Source organism: Euprymna scolopes, chromosome 4 (genome assembly GCF_053919585.1).
Source record: "Euprymna scolopes isolate OS-2025 chromosome 4, ASM5391958v1, whole genome shotgun sequence".
NCBI classification, from domain to species: Eukaryota; Metazoa; Mollusca; class Cephalopoda; order Sepiida; family Sepiolidae; genus Euprymna; species Euprymna scolopes.
The window spans coordinates 4,367,223-4,383,660 of NC_136485.1; the positions used below are offsets into that span (position 1 = coordinate 4,367,223).

The 16,438-nt window shown below is 38.6% G+C and overlaps 3 non-coding genes across 3 annotated transcripts in view; all 3 read right to left on the bottom strand.

The window, feature by feature from the left end:
* Window positions 1-62, bottom strand: part of Trnam-cau (transfer RNA methionine (anticodon CAU)) — a 72-nt gene extending 10 nt beyond the window's left edge. Inside the window, exon 1 of the tRNA in view lies at window positions 1-62. This exon is cut by the window's left edge and continues 10 nt beyond it. This is a non-coding gene — a tRNA (tRNA-Met).
* Window positions 63-3,693: 3,631 nt separating this feature from the next.
* Trnam-cau (transfer RNA methionine (anticodon CAU)) lies at window positions 3,694-3,765 on the bottom strand. The gene has a single exon. It is a non-coding gene; the product is annotated as a tRNA-Met (tRNA).
* A 5,705-nt stretch (window positions 3,766-9,470) lies between these two features.
* On the bottom strand, window positions 9,471-9,542 carry Trnam-cau (transfer RNA methionine (anticodon CAU)). The gene has a single exon. It is a non-coding gene; the product is annotated as a tRNA-Met (tRNA).
* Between the last annotated feature and the right edge of the window lie 6,896 nt (window positions 9,543-16,438).

A 16,438-nucleotide genomic window follows, 5' to 3' on the forward strand; every position in this document is an offset into this window, starting at 1 on the left:
TAGATTCGATCTACGGACCTCTGGGTTATGGGCCCAGCACGCTTCCACTGCGCCACTCTGCTGTCGATTAGCAAATGTAAATGTATTACTTATATTATTTTCCTATGAGTTTAAGTGTATAAAAACAGGACGTTATAGATAGCAGGGCGTAGTTTCGATCTACGGACCTCTGGGTTATGGGCCCAGCACGCTTCCACTGCGCCACTCTGCTGTCGATTAGTAAATGTAAATGTAATACTTTTATTATTTTCTATGAGTTTAAATGTATAAAAACAGGATGTTATAGATAGCAGAGCGTAGTTTCGATCTATGGACCTCTGGGTTATGGGCCCAGCACGCTTCCACTGCGCCACTCTGTTGTCGATTAGTAAATGTAAATGTATTACTTTTATTATTTTCTATGAGTTTAAGTGTATAAAAACAGGATGTTATAGATAGCAGAGCGTATTTTCGATCTACGGACCTCTGGGTTATGGGCCCAGAACGCTTCCACTGCGCCACTCTGCTGTCGATTAGTAAATGTAAATGTATTACTTTTATTATTTTACTATGAGTTTAAGTGTATAAAAACAGGACGTTATAGATAGCAGAGCGTAGTTTTGATCTACGGACCTCTGGGTTATGGGCCCAGCACGCTTCCACTGCGCCACTCTGCTGTCGATTAGTAAATGTAAATGTATTACTTTTATTATTTTCTATGAGTTTAAGTGTATAAAAACAGGATGTTATATATAGCAGAGCGATTTTCGATCTACGGACCTCTAGGTTATTGGCCCAGCACGCTTCCACTGCGCCACTCTGCTTCCGATTAGTAAATGTAAATGTATTACTTTTATTATTTTCTATGAGTTTAAGTGCATAAAAACAGGACGTTATAGATAGCAGAGCATAATTTCGATCTACGGACCTCTGGGTTTTTGGTCCAGCACGCTTCCACTGCGCCACTAAGCTGTCGATTCGTAAATGTAAATGTATTACTTTTATTATTTTCCTATGAGTTTAAGTGTATAAAAACAGGATGGTTTAGACAGCAGAGCGTAGTTTCGATCTACGGACCTCTGGGTTATGGGCCCAGCACGCTTCCACTGCGCCGCTCTGCTGCCGATTAGTAAATGTAAATGTATTACTTTTATTATTTTAATATGAGTTTAAGTGTATAAACAGGATGTTATAGATAGCAGAGCGTAGTTTCGATCTATGGACCTCTGGGTTATGGGCCCAGCACCCCTTCACTGCGCCACTCTGCTGTCGATTAGTAAATGTAAATGTATTACTCTTATTATTTTACTATGAGGTTTAGTGTATAAAAACAGGATGTTATAGATAGCAGAGCGTAGTTTCGATCTACGGACCTCTAGGTATAGGCCAGCACGCTTCCACTGCGCCACTCTGCTGTCGATTAGCAAATGTAAATGTATTATATTATTTTCCTATGAGTTTAAGTGTATAAAAACAGGATATTATAGGTAGTAGAGTGGAGTTTCGATCCACGGACCTTTGGGTTATTGATCTAGCCCGCTTCCACTGCGCCACTCTTCTGTCGATCAGTAAATGTAAATGTATGACTTATATTATTTTCCTATGAGTTTAAGTGTATTAAAAGAGGATGTTATAGATAGCAGAGCGTAGTTTCGATCTACGGACCTCTGGGTTATTGGCCCAGCACGCCTCCACTTCGCCCCTCTGCTGTCGATTAGTAAATGTAAATGTATTAGTCATATTATTTTCCTATGAGTTTAAGTGTATAAAAACTGGATGTCATAGATAGCAGAGCATAGTTTCGATCTACGGACCTCTGGGTTATGGGCCCAGCACGCTTCCACTGTTCCACTCTGCTGTCGATTAGTAAATGTAAATGTATTACTTTTATTATTTTCTATGAGTTTAAATGTATAAAAGCAGGATGTTATAGATTGCAGAGCGTAGTTTCGATCTACGGACCTCTGGGTTATGGGCACAGCACGCTTCCACTGCGCCACTCTGCTGTCGATTAGTAAATGTAAATGTATTACTTTTGTTATTTTACTATGAGTTTCAATGTATAAAAACAGGATGTTATAGATAGCAGAGCGTAGTTTCGATCAACGGACCTCTGGGTTATGGGCCAAGCACGCTTCCACTGCGCCACTCTGCTGTCGATTAGTAAATGTAAATGTATTACTTTTATTATTTTCTATGAGTTTAAATGTATAAAAACAGGATGTTATAGATAGCAGAGCGTAGTTTCGATCTACGGACCTCTGGGTTATGGGCCCAGCACGCTTCCACTGCGCCACTCTGCTGTCGATTAGTAAGTGTAAATGTATTACTTTTATTATTTTCTATGAGTTTAAATGTATAAAAACAGGATGTTATAGATAGCAGAGCGTAGTTTCGATCAACGGACCTCTGGGTTATGGGCCAAGCACGCTTCCACTGCGCAACTCTTCTGTCAATTAGTAAATGTAAATGTATTACTTTTATTATTTTCCTATTAGTTTAAATGTATAAAAACAGGACGTTATAGATAGCAGAGCGTAGTTTCGATCTACGGACCTCTGGGTTATGGGCCCAGCACGCTTCCACTGCGCCACTCTTCTATTGATTAGTAAATGTTAATGTATTACTTTTATTATGTTCTATGAGTTTAAATGTATAAAAACAGGATGTTATAGATAGCAGAGCGTATTTTCGATCTACGGACCTTTGGGTTATGGGCCCAGCACGCTTCCACTGCGCCACTCTGCTGTCGATTAATAAATGGTAATGTATTACTTTTATTATTTTCTATGAGTTTAAATGTATAAAAACAGGATGTTATAGATAGCAGAGCGTAGTTTCGATCTACGGACCTCTGGGTTATGGGCCCAGCACGCTTCCACTGCGCCACTCTGCTGTCGATTAGTAAGTGTAAATGTATTACTTTTATTATTTTCTATGAGTTTAAGTGTATGAAAACAGGATGTGATAATTAGATGAGCGTAGTTTGGATCTATGGTGCTCTGGGTTATGGGCCCAGCACGCTTCCACTGCGCCACTCTGCTGTCGATTAGTAAATGTAAATGTATTACTTTTATTATTTTCTATGAGTTTAAATGTATAAAAACAGGATGTTATAGATAGCAGAGCGTAGTTTCGATCTACGGACCTCTGGGTTATGGGCCCAGCACGCTTCCACTGCGCCACTCTGCTGTCGATTAGTAAATGTAAATGTATGACTTATATTATTTTCCTATGAGTTTAAGTGTATAAAAACAGGACGTTATAGATAGCAGAGCGTAGTTTCGATCTACGGACCTCTGGGTTATTGGCCCAGCACGCCTCCACTTCGCCCCTCTGCTGTCGATTAGTAAATGTAAATGTATTAGTCATATTATTTTCCTATGAGTTTAAGTGTATCAAAACTGGATGTCATAGATAGCAGAGCATAGTTAAGATCTACGAACCTCTGGGTTATGGGCTCAGCAAGCTTCCACTGCGCCACTCTGCTTTCGATTAGTAAATTTAAATGTATTACTTTTATTATTTTCTATGAGTTTAAATGTATAAAAACAGGATGTTATAGATAGCAGGGCGTAGTTTCGATCTACGGACCTCTGGGTTATGGGCCCAGCACGCTTCCACTGCGCCACTCTGCTGTCGATTAGTAAATGTAAATGTATTACTTTTATTATTTTCTATGAGTTTAAATGTATAAAAACAGGATGTTATAGATAGCAGAGCGTAGATTCGATCTACGGACCTCTGGGTTATGGGCCCAGCACGCTTCCACTGCGCCACTCTGCTGTCGATTAGCAAATGTAAATGTATTACTTATATTATTTTCCTATGAGTTTAAGTGTATAAAAACAGGACGTTATAGATAGCAGGGCGTAGTTTCGATCTACGGACCTCTGGGTTATGGGCCCAGCACGCTTCCACTGCGCCACTCTGCTGTCGATTAGTAAATGTAAATGTAATACTTTTATTATTTTCTATGAGTTTAAATGTATAAAAACAGGATGTTATAGATAGCAGAGCGTAGTTTCGATCTATGGACCTCTGGGTTATGGGCCCAGCACGCTTCCACTGCGCCACTCTGTTGTCGATTAGTAAATGTAAATGTATTACTTTTATTATTTTCTATGAGTTTAAGTGTATAAAAACAGGATGTTATAGATAGCAGAGCGTATTTTCGATCTACGGACCTCTGGGTTATGGGCCCAGCACGCTTCCACTGCGCCACTCTGCTGTCGATTAGTAAATGTAAATGTATTACTTTTATTATTTTACTATGAGTTTAAGTGTATAAAAACAGGACGTTATAGATAGCAGAGCGTAGTTTTGATCTACGGACCTCTGGGTTATGGGCCCAGCACGCTTCCACTGCGCCACTCTGCTGTCGATTAGTAAATGTAAATGTATTACTTTTATTATTTTCTATGAGTTTAAGTGTATAAAAACAGGATGTTATATATAGCAGAGCGATTTTCGATCTACGGACCTCTAGGTTATTGGCCCAGCACGCTTCCACTGCGCCACTCTGCTTCCGATTAGTAAATGTAAATGTATTACTTTTATTATTTTCTATGAGTTTAAGTGCATAAAAACAGGACGTTATAGATAGCAGAGCATAATTTCGATCTACGGACCTCTGGGTTTTTGGTCCAGCACGCTTCCACTGCGCCACTAAGCTGTCGATTCGTAAATGTAAATGTATTACTTTTATTATTTTCCTATGAGTTTAAGTGTATAAAAACAGGATGGTTTAGACAGCAGAGCGTAGTTTCGATCTACGGACCTCTGGGTTATGGGCCCAGCACGCTTCCACTGCGCCGCTCTGCTGCCGATTAGTAAATGTAAATGTATTACTTTTATTATTTTAATATGAGTTTAAGTGTATAAACAGGATGTTATAGATAGCAGAGCGTAGTTTCGATCTATGGACCTCTGGGTTATGGGCCCAGCACCCTTTCACTGCGCCACTCTGCTGTCGATTAGTAAATGTAAATGTATTACTCTTATTATTTTACTATGAGGTTTAGTGTATAAAAACAGGATGTTATAGATAGCAGAGCGTAGTTTCGATCTACGGACCTCTAGGTATAGGCCAGCACGCTTCCACTGCGCCACTCTGCTGTCGATTAGCAAATGTAAATGTATTATATTATTTTCCTATGAGTTTAAGTGTATAAAAACAGGATATTATAGGTAGTAGAGTGGAGTTTCGATCCACGGACCTTTGGGTTATTGATCTAGCCCGCTTCCACTGCGCCACTCTTCTGTCGATCAGTAAATGTAAATGTATGACTTATATTATTTTCCTATGAGTTTAAGTGTATTAAAAGAGGATGTTATAGATAGCAGAGCGTAGTTTCGATCTACGGACCTCTGGGTTATTGGCCCAGCACGCCTCCACTTCGCCCCTCTGCTGTCGATTAGTAAATGTAAATGTATTAGTCATATTATTTTCCTATGAGTTTAAGTGTATAAAAACTGGATGTCATAGATAGCAGAGCATAGTTTCGATCTACGGACCTCTGGGTTATGGGCCCAGCACGCTTCCACTGTTCCACTCTGCTGTCGATTAGTAAATGTAAATGTATTACTTTTATTATTTTCTATGAGTTTAAATGTATAAAAGCAGGATGTTATAGATTGCAGAGCGTAGTTTCGATCTACGGACCTCTGGGTTATGGGCACAGCACGCTTCCACTGCGCCACTCTGCTGTCGATTAGTAAATGTAAATGTATTACTTTTGTTATTTTACTATGAGTTTCAATGTATAAAAACAGGATGTTATAGATAGCAGAGCGTAGTTTCGATCAACGGACCTCTGGGTTATGGGCCAAGCACGCTTCCACTGCGCCACTCTGCTGTCGATTAGTAAATGTAAATGTATTACTTTTATTATTTTCTATGAGTTTAAATGTATAAAAACAGGATGTTATAGATAGCAGAGCGTAGTTTCGATCTACGGACCTCTGGGTTATGGGCCCAGCACGCTTCCACTGCGCCACTCTGCTGTCGATTAGTAAGTGTAAATGTATTACTTTTATTATTTTCTATGAGTTTAAATGTATAAAAACAGGATGTTATAGATAGCAGAGCGTAGTTTCGATCAACGGACCTCCGGGTTATGGGCCAAGCACGCTTCCACTGCGCCACTCTGCTGTCGATTAGTAAATGTAAATGTATTACTTTTATTATTTTCTATGAGTTTAAATGTATAAAAACAGGATGTTATAGATAGCAGAGCGTAGTTTCGATCTACGGACATCTGGGTTATGGGCCCAGCACGCTTCCACTGCGCCACTCTGCTGTCGATTAGTAAGTGTAAATGTATTACTTTTATTATTTTCTATGAGTTTAAATGTATAAAAACAGGATGTTATAGATAGCAGAGCGTAGTTTCGATCAACGGACCTCTGGGTTATGGGCCAAGCACGCTTCCACTGCGCAACTCTTCTGTCGATTAGTAAATGTAAATGTATTACTTTTATTATTTTCCTATTAGTTTAAATGTATAAAAACAGGACGTTATAGATAGCAGAGCGTAGTTTCGATCTACGGACCTCTGGGTTATGGGCCCAGCACGCTTCCACTGCGCCACTCTTCTATTGATTAGTAAATGTTAATGTATTACTTTTATTATGTTCTATGAGTTTAAATGTATAAAAACAGGATGTTATAGATAGCAGAGCGTATTTTCGATCTACGGACCTTTGGGTTATGGGCCCAGCACGCTTCCACTGCGCCACTCTGCTGTCGATTAATAAATGGTAATGTATTACTTTTATTATTTTCTATGAGTTTAAATGTATAAAAACAGGATGTTATAGATAGCAGAGCGTAGTTTCGATCTACGGACCTCTGGGTTATGGGCCCAGCACGCTTCCACTGCGCCACTCTGCTGTCGATTAGTAAGTGTAAATGTATTACTTTTATTATTTTCTATGAGTTTAAGTGTATGAAAACAGGATGTGATAATTAGATGAGCGTAGTTTGGATCTATGGTGCTCTGGGTTATGGGCCCAGCACGCTTCCACTGCGCCACTCTGCTGTCGATTAGTAAATGTAAATGTATTACTTTTATTATTTTCTATGAGTTTAAATGTATAAAAACAGGATGTTATAGATAGCAGAGCGTAGTTTCGATCTACGGACCTCTGGGTTATGGGCCCAGCACGCTTCCACTGCGCCACTCTGCTGTCGATTAGTAAATGTAAATGTATTACTTTTATTATTTTCTATGAGTTTAAGTGTATAAAAACAGGATGTTATAGATAGCAGAGCGTATTTTCGATCTACGGACCTCTGGGTTATGGGCCCAGAACGCTTCCACTGCGCCACTCTGCTGTCGATTAGTAAATGTAAATGTATTACTTTTATTATTTTACTATGAGTTTAAGTGTATAAAAACAGGAGGTTATAGATAGCAGAGCGTAGTTTCGATCTACGGACCTCTGGGTTATGGGCCCAGCACGCTTCCACTGCGCCACTCTGCTTCCGATTAGTAAATGTAAATGTATTACTTTTATTATTTTCTATGAGTTTAAGTGCATAAAAACAGGACGTTATAGATAGCAGAGCATAATTTCGATCTACGGACCTCTGGGTTTTTGGTCCAGCACGCTTCCACTGCGCCACTAAGCTGTCGATTCGTAAATGTAAATGTATTACTTTTATTATTTTCCTATGAGTTTATGTGTATAAAAACAGGATGGTTTAGACAGCAGAGCGTAGTTTCGATCTACGGACCTCTGGGTTATGGGCCATGCACGCTTCCGCTGCGCCACTCTGCTTTCGATTAGTAAATGTAAATGTATTACTTTTATTATTTTCCTTTGAGTTTAAGTGTATAAAAACAGGATGTTATAGATAGCAGAGCGTAGTTTCGATCTATGGACCTCTGGGTTATGGGCCCAGCACGCTTTCACTGCGCCACTTTGCTTTCGATTAGTAAATGTAAATGTATTACTCTTATTTTTTTACTATGAGTTTAAGTGTATAAAAACAGGATATTATAGATAGCAGAGCGTAGTTTCGATCTACGGACCTCTAGGTATAGGCCAGCACGCTTCCACTGTGCCACTCTGCTGTCGATTAGTAAATGTAAATGTATTACTTATATTATTTTACTATGAGTTTAAGTGTATAAAAACAGGATGTTACAGATAGCAGAGCGTAGTTTCGATCTACGGACCTCTGGGTTATGGGCCCAGCACGCTTCCACTGCGCTGCTCTGCTGTCGATTAGTAAATGTAAATGTATTACTTTTATTATTTTAATATGAGTTTAAGTGTATAAACAGGATGTTATAGATAGCAGAGCGTAGTTTCGATCTATGGACCTCTGGGTTATGGGCCCAGCACCCTTTCACTGCGCCACTCTGCTGTCGATTAGTAAATGTAAATGTATTACTCTTATTATTTTACTATGAGGTTTAGTGTATAAAAACAGGATGTTATAGATAGCAGAGCGTAGTTTCGATCTACGGACCTCTGGGTTATGGGCCCAGCACGCTTCCACTGCGCCACTCTGCTGTCGATTAGCAAATGTAAATGTATTATATTATTTTCCTATGAGTTTAAGTGTATAAAAACAGGATATTATAGGTAGTAGAGTGGAGTTTCGATCCACGGACCTTTGGGTTATTGATCTAGCCCGCTTCCACTGCGCCACTCTTCTGTCGATCAGTAAATGTAAATGTATGACTTATATTATTTTCCTATGAGTTTAAGTGTATTAAAAGAAGATGTTATAGATAGCAGAGCGTAGTTTCGATCTACGGACCTCTGGGTTATTGGCCCAGCACGCCTCCACTTCGCCCCTCTGCTGTCGATTAGTAAATGTAAATGTATTAGTCATATTATTTTCCTATGAGTTTAAGTGTATCAAAACTGGATGTCATAGATAGCAGAGCATAGTTAAGATCTACGAACCTCTGGGTCATGGGTCCAGCACGCTTCCACTGCGCCACTCTGCTGTCGATTAGTAAATGTAAATGTATGACTTATATTATTTTCCTATGAGTTTAAGTGTATAAAAACAGGACGTTATAGATAGCAGAGCGTAGTTTCGATCTACGGACCTCTGGGTTATTGGCCCAGCACGCCTCCACTTCGCCCCTCTGCTGTCGATTAGTAAATGTAAATGTATTAGTCATATTATTTTCCTATGAGTTTAAGTGTATCAAAACTGGATGTCATAGATAGCAGAGCATAGTTAAGATCTACGAACCTCTGGGTTATGGGCTCAGCAAGCTTCCACTGCGCCACTCTGCTTTCGATTAGTAAATTTAAATGTATTACTTTTATTATTTTCTATGAGTTTAAATGTATAAAAACAGGATGTTATAGATAGCAGGGCGTAGTTTCGATCTACGGACCTCTGGGTTATGGGCCCAGCACGCTTCCACTGCGCCACTCTGCTGTCGATTAGTAAATGTAAATGTATTACTTTTATTATTTTCTATGAGTTTAAATGTATAAAAACAGGATGTTATAGATAGCAGAGCGTAGATTCGATCTACGGACCTCTGGGTTATGGGCCCAGCACGCTTCCACTGCGCCACTCTGCTGTCGATTAGCAAATGTAAATGTATTACTTATATTATTTTCCTATGAGTTTAAGTGTATAAAAACAGGACGTTATAGATAGCAGGGCGTAGTTTCGATCTACGGACCTCTGGGTTATGGGCCCAGCACGCTTCCACTGCGCCACTCTGCTGTCGATTAGTAAATGTAAATGTAATACTTTTATTATTTTCTATGAGTTTAAATGTATAAAAACAGGATGTTATAGATAGCAGAGCGTATTTTCGATCTACGGACCTCTGGGTTATGGGCCCAGCACGCTTCCACTGCGCCACTCTGCTGTCGATTAGTAAATGTAAATGTATTACTTTTATTATTTTACTATGAGTTTAAGTGTATAAAAACAGGACGTTATAGATAGCAGAGCGTAGTTTTGATCTACGGACCTCTGGGTTATGCGCCCAGCACGCTTCCACTGCGCCACTCTGCTGTCGATTAGTAAATGTAAATGTATTACTTTTATTATTTTCTATGAGTTTAAGTGTATAAAAACAGGATGTTATATATAGCAGAGCGATTTTCGATCTACGGACCTCTAGGTTATTGGCCCAGCACGCTTCCACTGCGCCACTCTGCTTCCGATTAGTAAATGTAAATGTATTACTTTTATTATTTTCTATGAGTTTAAGTGCATAAAAACAGGACGTTATAGATAGCAGAGCATAATTTCGATCTACGGACCTCTGGGTTTTTGGTCCAGCACGCTTCCACTGCGCCACTAAGCTGTCGATTCGTAAATGTAAATGTATTACTTTTATTATTTTCCTATGAGTTTAAGCGTATAAAAACAGGATGGTTTAGACAGCAGAGCGTAGTTTCGATCTACGGACCTCTGGGTTATGGGCCATGCACGCTTCCGCTGCGCCACTCTGCTTTCGATTAGTAAATGTAAATGTATTACTTTTATTATTTTCCTTTGAGTTTAAGTGTATAAAACAGGATGTTATAGATAGCAGAGCGTAGTTTCGATCTACGGACCTCTGGGTTATGGGCCATACACGCTTCCGCTGCGCCACTCTGCTTTCGATTAGTAAATGTAAATGTATTACTTTTATTATTTTCCTTTGAGTTTAAGTGTATAAAACAGGACGTTATAGATAGCAGAGCGTAGTTTCGATCTACGGACCTCTGGGTTATGGGCGCAGCATGCTTCCACTGCGCCACTCTGCTGTCGATTAGTAAATTTAAATGTATGACTTTTATTATTTTACTATGAGTTTAAATGTATAAAAACAGGATGTTATAGATAGCAGAGCGTAGTTTCGATCTACGGACCTCTGGGTTATGGGCCCAGCACGCTTCCACTGCGCCACTCTGCTTTCGATTAGTAAATGTAAATTTATTACTTTTATTATTTTACTATGAGTTTAAGTGTATAAAACAGGATGTTATAGATAGCAGAGCGTAGTTTCGATCTATGGACCTCTGGGTTATGGGCCCAGCACGCTTTCACTGCGCCACTTTGCTTTCGATTAGTAAATGTAAATGTATTACTCTTATTTTTTTACTATGAGTTTAAGTGTATAAAAACAGGATATTATAGATAGCAGAGCGTAGTTTCGATCTACGGACCTCTAGGTATAGGCCAGCACGCTTCCAATGTGCCACTCTGCTGTCGATTAGTAAATGTAAATGTATTACTTTTATTATTTTACTATGAGTTTAAGTGTATAAAAACAGGATGTTACAGATAGCAGAGCGTAGTTTCGATCTACGGACCTCTGGGTTATGGGCCCAGCACGCTTCCACTGCGCCGCTCTGCTGTCGATTAGTAAATGTAAATGTATTACTTTTATTATTTTAATATGAGTTTAAGTGTATAAAAAGGATGTTATAGATAGCAGAGCGTAGTTTCGATCTATGGACCTCTGGGTTATGGGCCCAGCACCCTTTCACTGCGCCACTCTGCTGTCGATTAGTAAATGTAAATGTATTACTCTTATTATTTTACTATGAGGTTTAGTGTATAAAAACAGGATGTTATAGATAGCAGAGCGTAGTTTCGATCTACGGACCTCTAGGTATAGGCCAGCACGCTTCCACTGCGCCACTCTGCTGTCGATTAGCAAATGTAAATGTATTATATTATTTTCCTATGAGTTTAAGTGTATAAAAACAGGATATTATAGGTAGTAGAGTGGAGTTTCGATCCACGGACCTTTGGGTTATTGATCTAGCCCGCTTCCACTGCGCCACTCTTCTGTCGATCAGTAAATGTAAATGTATGACTTATATTATTTTCCTATGAGTTTAAGTGTATTAAAAGAGGATGTTATAGATAGCAGAGCGTAGTTTCGATCTACGGACCTCTGGGTTATTGGCCCAGCACGCCTCCACTTCGCCCCTCTGCTGTCGATTAGTAAATGTAAATGTATTAGTCATATTATTTTCCTATGAGTTTAAGTGTATAAAAACTGGATGTCATAGATAGCAGAGCATAGTTAAGATCTACGAACCTCTGGGTCATGGGTCCAGCACGCTTCCACTGCGCCACTCTGCTGTCGATTAGTAAATGTAAATGTATGACTTATATTATTTTCCTATGAGTTTTAGTGTATAAAAACAGGATGTTATAGGTAGCAGAGCGTAGTTTCGATCTACGGACCTTTGGGTTATGTGCCCAGCACGCTTCCGCTGCGCGACTCTGCTGTCGATTAGTAAATGTAAATGTATTACTTTTATTATTTTCCTATTAGTTTAAGTGTATAAAAAGAGGATGTTATAGATAGCAGAGCGTAGTTTCGATCTACGGACGTCTGGGTTTTTGACCCAGCACGCTTCCACTGTGCCACTCTGCTGTCGATTAATGAAGGTAAATGTATTACTTATATTATTTTACTATGAGTTAAAGTGTATAAAAACAGTATGTTATGGATAGCAGAGCGTAGTTTCGATCTACGGACCTATGTGTTATGGGCCCAGCACGCTTCCACTGCGCCGCTCTGCTGTCAATTAGTTAATGTAAATGTATTACTCTTATTATTTTACTATGAGTGTAAGTGTATAAAAAGAGGATGTTATAGATAGCAGAAATGGAATTTTTAAATCCGCAAATTATGTGCCCAGCACGCCTCCATTTCTATCATTTTTTAAATTTTGGGTACTCGTTCACATATTGATCCGTGCTGAAATAATAATATTAGTTTGAAAGCCATTCTTAACATGAGGGGGGAGTGTGTTTTGTAACTATTCTGTACTTTACCAATCTTACAATTTTTTAATAAAGATATCGTAAAAACTTTAATTAAACTTGAAAATATTATTTTAAAAAATATTGCGGATCAATAAGTGTATTAGCACCAAATTCTGAAATGCAGTTTATTAAATCCACTAAGATTGTGTATTTTTATACAAAAGTAGTTTTAAAACTAAAACAGCGTAGTTTTGATCAACGGACATCTTGTTTACGGGCGCAGAACACTTCTGCTGCGGCAATCTGCTGTTAATGATTAAAATTTACGTGTGTACTTTCTATACAAACTGATTTTTAAAACTAACAGAGTGTAGTTTCCATTTACGGACATCTGAGATGGGTCCAGCACGCTTACTCTGCGCTATTTTGCTGGTTATAAGTAAAAATTTACATATAATTTCTTTTTAATTTACTAAGATTGTTATTTTGGAGATTCTATCTATTGATATCTTGGTAATAGATCCATTTAGCTCCCGCTGCGTCACTCTTCTGTTAACGAGTGAATGTTAAAAAAAATGCAGTTTATTCAATTTACCAATATTATCCACTGCATCACTTGGTTGTTAAAACGTAAAAACTTTTAAGTTCCATTTCAATTACGAACATTGTTTATTTTTTTATAAAAAATGAATTTTTTTAAACAAGCAGAGTATAGTTTCGAACCGGCGACATCTGGATTATGGGATAATATCACTTTTCTGAGTCACTTTTCTTTTGACAACTAAACGTTTACAATTCAGTTTATTTAATTTATTAAAGCTGTGCATTTTTATACAAAATGCATGTTAAATCTAGCATAACGTAGTTTCGATCTACGGACCTCTCTATCACGGGTCCAGTCCTCTGCCATAGCGCCACTTTTCTGTTAATATGTCAACATTTCAGTTTCTTTCATTTACCAATATTGTTTATTTTTATACAAAATGAATTTTAAAACTAGCAGAGTGTAGTTTCGATTTACAGATCTCGGAGTTTGGGGACTAGAATGTTTCTTCAGCGCTAATTTTTAGTTAATAAGTATAAGTTTACATTTATATTACGTTTATTTACCAGGAATTTGCATTTTTGTACTAAATGAATTTTTACACTAGCAGAGTCTATTTTCTAATTGTTTGTCCTATCCAAAAATATATCAGCTTTATCAAAGCATGTTTCTCATTCGGTGGAATTTCTACGGGTCGTGCAAGTTATATATATTTCTGAGAATACTTTAAAAAGCCAAGGATTTAGTACGAGATAGATTAAGTGACGATCTTATCCTCTCATAATTCTCGCCATTCAAATATAACTTGTTCCTCTCCCACAGAGAAAATATTTATATTTTTGTTTGATCTCTTAAGAATTTAGTTTGTCATAATTAGTCTTTTCCACAGACAATAAAAGCCATCCCATCTTCGTTTCATAAACTTTAAGGTTCCCTGTTTGTAAGACACTGGACTTTACGTTATCACAGTCAAGTGGAATGTTCCTCTGTCAGCGAAACACTCGCCTTCAACACCTCTCAAATTCGTTTATAAGTGGATTTGTTTGTACTTTATCGTCAGGATTTATTATCTATCTGACACGTGGTATCGCCAGGCGCGATAACATTCTAACGACCGAATCGGTCGTAAAAGTAACATGAAAGCGAGCGAGTCACTTCATTATATTTTCCCTGGTGATAACTGCACAGGAGGAATGCGAAATGAAAGGACATCGTTGCCAGGCTATATTAGCATGGATGATAATGGATAGCTTTACATATTCACTCATTATGAAATAATTTATAAATATATACGTTTTCCAAAGCTCAGCTGAAATAACCTATTCTTATCGTTTATCCAACTCTCCTGAACGTTACAGTCAGTTTGATGATACTCGTCAATTTCAACGTATGAGGTCCGCCACTGCAACTAAGTTATTTGGAAATCCACACACATGATTTGTCTATGGCGGTGAAAACGTTGTGAAAAACAACCACCTTCTTAGTATAACTGCTAATCTCAGTCGGTGTAATGGTTGCCACAAAACAGAACAGGTAGTTTTCCACGAGAGCTTTCTTTCTAGATGGGTCCAGCACGCTTACACTGCGCTATTTTTTTGGTTATAAGTAAAAATTTACATATAATTTCTTTTTAATTTACTAAGATTGTTACGATTGTACGAAGATTAAGCATACATCTCTTCCAGTAGATTAAACACACCTTCAGATACCAACCTGCAATTTTTCATGTTCCAACTCGGTACACACAGCATCTAGCATTCCCAAATGGTCACCCAAGTGGTACTTTCACCGATGCTTAACTTCGGTGATCTTGCGAGAACTGGTGTGTCAACTTGATTATACCCCAGTTTAACAATACCCCAGTTTAACAATACCCCAGTTTAACAATACTAAATTCACAATGATATATACGTATGCTTTCAACGTAACATCAAAGCCTTTTTTTTTTGCACATTTCTGTTTTTTTCGTCGTTCATTGCCTTGCTCGGTACTTCTTGTTACTCATTTTTTTTTTCATTTTAATTTATCATTGAATGCATTGCGTCACCCGTCATTTTTTTTTTTTTTTTTTTTACAAAGGCATCACCACATTATCAAGGCCCAGAGGCCACTCAAGGATAAGGGTTAAAGAGTGTACAGTAGAAATTGGTCTATATAGTAATCATTAGTAATGAAAATTTGGTAAATTTAATAACTTATATGGAACGGCTCTTCCAGTAGATTAAACGCACCTTCAGATACCAACCTGGAATTTTTTCATGTTCCAACTCGGTGCATACAGCATCTAGCATTCCCAAATCGTCACCCAAGTGGTACTGTCACCGTTGCTTAACTTCGGTGATCTAGCGAGAACTGGCGTGTCAACTTGATTATACCCCAGTTTAACAATAATAAATTCACAACGATATATACGTATACTTTCAACGTAACATCATAGCCTTTTTTTGCACATTTCTGTTTTTTTTTCGTCGTTCATTGCCTTGTTACTCTTCTTGTTACTCATTTTTTTTCCAATTTAATTTATCATCGAATGCATTGCGTCACCCGTCATAGCATCACTTAATCGTATTTAGCCTTCATATTCTGTACTTCATTATTGTTCCTATTTACAATGCTTCCCCACAGGACAGAGTTAGACACCAGGGTCGTTTTTTAACGCGGAGAAAAGGAACAAAAATACAAATTGTCTCAGTCGTGAAGGATTTCTCATCCACTGACAGAGACCAAAAATTGAAGTGCAGCATCTGAAGAACAGATGGTATTTATTTGCTCCCCCACCGAGCAAATTAGGCACAAGGCCGATTTTAAATGTGAGGAGTGAAGGGAGGGGGAAGGGGAAAAGGGGACCAGCTCCCGAGATGTGGGAAATGGGTGCTGGTTAAAGGTCAGGCATGTGGGGTTGCCCCCACATCTGGTCTTTGCTAGTCATAGCTTGCAGTATCTGCCGGAACAGATGGTATTTATTTGCTCCCCCACCGAGCAAATTAGGCACAAGGCCGATTTTTAATGTGAGGAGTGAAGGGAGGGGGAAGGGGAAAGGGGACCAGCTCCCGAGAGGTGGGAAATGGGAGCTGGTTAAAGGTCAGGCATGTGGGGTTGCCCCCACATCTGGTCTTTGCTAGTCATAGCTAATCATAGCTTGCAGTATCTGCCGGAACAGATGGTATTTATTTGCTCCCCCACCGAGCAAAATTAGGCACAAG